Source organism: Lipotes vexillifer, unplaced genomic scaffold, assembly GCF_000442215.2.
Source record: "Lipotes vexillifer unplaced genomic scaffold, Lipotes_vexillifer_v1.1 scaffold382, whole genome shotgun sequence".
Taxonomy (NCBI): Eukaryota; Metazoa; Chordata; class Mammalia; order Artiodactyla; family Lipotidae; genus Lipotes; species Lipotes vexillifer.
Window position 1 is genome coordinate 10,218,046 of NW_006780611.1, and position 3,942 is coordinate 10,221,987.

The window sequence follows — 3,942 nt, forward strand, 5'->3', positions numbered from 1 at the left end:
ACGGAGCGAGGCTGGAGCGAGAGGGCGGCTGGCCAAGTGCGGAGGGGAGCGACTCCGCGCCCTTTGTCCTTGCGCTGGCATTCCGAGGGCATCTGGGAAACTCCACTCCCAGCCCTGACTGTGGCCATAAACTGCTGTTTGAATACACCCCTAGGGATTCACTCTCGGCTTTCCAGGTGGGGAGATGAGGGCTTGGCTACTCCCCAGTACCATAGGGCAAATCAGGGGCAAAGCCAAGCTCTGCACCCTGGTGGCCTGCTTTCCAGCTTGTGTCTCACAGTCAAGTGGGAGGCACATAGGGCTGTGTGCTGGCATCTCCTTGGGGTCTGGTTCCAGCTCTGCTAGTGCTCTGTGGTCTTCAAGTCCCCTCTCCTGTCTGGGTCTCAGGGATGGGGACAATACCACCAATATCTCAGAGTAGTTGTTACCGAGTATGTGAAACAACGAGTGTAAAAGTGGCTTATAAACTGTAAAGGGCTCTGCGCGTGTCTGGGACCACCACCATTCGCTAGCCTACTGCCTTCTGGTCCTCATCATAACCCCAGCCCCAAAGGCATCCTCGGTGACAACCAGCTGCACAGTGAACCTGGGGCTCTGAACTCTCCATGCCCGGAGGTTTCCAGTTGGTAGGTGAGAGTTCCCTGCCCCCATTTTCTGCTTCCTAAGGAATGGGCTCAGGGCAGATCTCCACAGGCACCAGGGACCCTTTGGTCCCCAGACCACCCAGTTACAGGGGTTCACAGAGACATCACCCTCCACCCATCCTCCTAATTTTCCACCCTCTGGCTGGATCATAGAAGGTCCCAGAACACATTCCCTGGACAGAGCCCAGGACACACTACTCAGTGCCCTTTGAATGCCACATGCTGGGCATGTTTGGACAGTTATGTATTCATGTGCTGTGAGGCTATTGGTGTCTGTGTGTGTATGTGTGTGTGTGTGTGTGTGTGTATACACATGTGCCCGGCATGCATATGTTGGGGGGGGGGTGTACTTGGGATGTGTATTTGAGTGTGTGTATGTAAATGTGTGTATTTATGGCTGTGTGGTATGTGCTTGCAGGTGTATGTTGTGTATTTGTGGCATATGTGTTTGCCCATGCATCTATTTGTGTCTTTGATGCTGTATATGCATATTTAGGTGGACATTTGTGAGTTTGTACTTGTGGTGTGCACAAGTGGGTGTGTAAAACTGTGAGGTCTGTGATTGTGCATGTGTGGGAGTGTGCTGGGGGTCCTGGGCGCAGGAACTCTTTTCTCTCCCGTCTCCCCTCATCTGGCTGATCTTCCCCTAGCTAAGGACTGTGGCCTCGGCCACAGACATGCTTCAGCTCACTCTTGCCCCCTCTGCAGACCTGTGGCTGCCCAGGTCTTTAGCTTGTCTGGGTCTTTGGCCAGTGTGGGCACCAGGGGCAAGGGTGGGTGGGTGAACCTGAGGCCAGGGCTCGTGTGCCACCCCCTCTCCGCCTGGCCTCTTCCCCTCCCCACAGCAGGAGCAGCAGCGGGAAAGGTTGGCGGAGGGGGGCTATTTTGGGAGCGTCTCCTTAGCAACAGCTGCCACGGCCGTCTGTGGCGGTTTTTCTATAGGTGCTAAAATATTCCACCCTGGTGACTACTGAGTGCTGGGGGGTGGGCGAGGGTGGGAGCGGAGGGCGGGAGAGACCCCTACAGTCCTCTGTCCCCAGGGCCCAGCTTGCTAGGATGGGTCCTCTGGACCCCCATTTCCCCTTTCCCCACCTCCGGTCCTCACCCCTCAGGGCTGCTGGGACTTTAGAGCTCTGAGGCAGGCCAGCTGTGTCCTGGTGTGATTTCTAATCTAAGCAGCTGAGCTGTCTCAGTTTGCCCCATCTGTAGAATGGGCTTGTCTGACTTTAAGGAGCTCTCTGGGCCAATAACCTCTGGACCCTGTGGCTCTGGCATTTTGTTTGGTTTTTTAATTTTAATTTTAATTTATTTTTTAACATCTTTATTGGAGTATTATTGCTTTACAATGGTGTGTTAGTTTCTGCTATATAACAAAGTGAATCAGCTATATGTACACATATAACCCCATATCCCCTCCCTCTTGCATCTCCCTCCCACCCTCCCTATCCCACCCCCCTAGGTGGTCACAAAGCACCAGGCTGATCTCCCTGTGCTATGTGGCTGCTTCCCACTAGCTATTTTACATTTGGTAGTGCATATATGTCCATGTCACTTTCTCACTTCATCCCAGCTTACCCTTCCCCCTTCCTGTGTCCACAAGTCCATTCTCTACTTCATTCCTGTCCTGCCCCTAGGTTCTTCAGAACCATTTTTTTTTTTTTTTTTTTTAGATTCCATATATATGTGTTAGCATACGGTATTTGTTCTTCTCTTTCGGCTCTGGCATTTTGAGGTGGACTTTTCCCTCCCCCCACCAGCTGTCCCACCTGCCTGGCCCAAGTCCCCTTCCCCTCCAGCCCTCCCAGTCCTCTTCACAAGCTCTCCGGGCCCCTGTGGGACCAGGGAGGCCTGGCTGGGCTGCCAGAGTGAGCCAGTTAGTGGGTGCTCTGCTGGCCTGGGATGACCTTTCCCCAGAAACTAGGACCAGGTTCAAATCATGGTTCAGATACTTGCTTACTCCCTCAGTGACCCCAGGAAAGGGTCTTCCTCTCTCTAGGTTTCTTTTTTTTTTTTTTTCCTCCAGGTTTCTTACCTGTGAAACTCAGCGAGTTGTTATGAGGGTCAAATGAGAGAATGGAGAATGGGCAGAAAGCTTTGGCAAAATGTACAGATGGACGAAGGTTTCTACTGTCATATCCCATCAAACTTCAGAGCAAGTCTCCCCTTGCAGAGAGTTTTTCCTAGCCACCCGGGCCATGCCACATGCCTCAGTTTCCCCATTGGTAACAAGTGTGGTGTCATGGGGCTCTTGTGACGATTAAATGAGACAATGCTCGTGAAGGTCTAGAGCAGTGCTGGCTGATGACAGTCACTCAAGAGATGCTTTTTCTCTGCCCTCCATCCGGAGGGGCTTCTGCGTTAGATGATGACAAAGTCTATTTGCCCTTTGGGGCCCCAGTCCAGACTGTCTCATTACAGATGAGGCCTCTGCAGTCCAGTGAGGACAAGCAACTTGCCCAGGGTCACCCAGCTTCTGACACCCAAGTCTACCACCCACACCCGTGCAGCCTCTGCACACCTGTCTCCCTGCCCCGCACACGGCTAGAAGCTACTTAAACAAAATTCTTCCTTTAGTCTTTAATCATCCTCAGAGGGCTTCCCTGGTGGCTCAGTGGTTAAGAATCCGCCTGCCATTGCAGGGGACACGGGTTCGAGCCCTGGTCCAGGAAGATCCCACATGCCGCAAAGCAACTAAGCCTGTGCGCCACAACTACTGAGCCTGCGCTCTAGAGCCCATGAGCCACAACTACTGAGCCTGTGTGCCACAACTACTGAGCCTGCGCTCTAAAGCCCGTGCTCCGCAACAAGAGAAGCCACTGCGATGAGAAGCCAGCACACTGCAACAATGAGTAGACCCCGCTCGCTGCAACTAGAGAAGGCCTGCGCGCAGCAACCAAGACACAACACAGCCAAAAATAAATAAATTAAAAAAAAAAATCATCCTCAGAACATCCCCTTAAAGTGGATACTGTCCTCCCCACTTTACATATGAGGAAACTGAGGCCCAAAGAGGACAGAGCTGCCCAGAGTCACACAGGGGTGGATGGTAGAGAAGAGACTCTTTTTTCTGGGGTCCATGAAGCTCTCCCTGCCTGGAGCTGTCCTTTCTGCCTCTCCCCACTTCCTTCCATTCCACCCTCAGCCTCCACAGGACTCTCCTTACAGGAGATGAGCAATGGGGGCTGCAGACGCCTAGCAAGGGGACCATAACCAGATGCTTCCTCTCAACCCCTGTGTCGTCACAGCCACCAGGCCTCCTCCTCCTCTTTCCCTGAACTCACTGATCCTGAGCCACCAT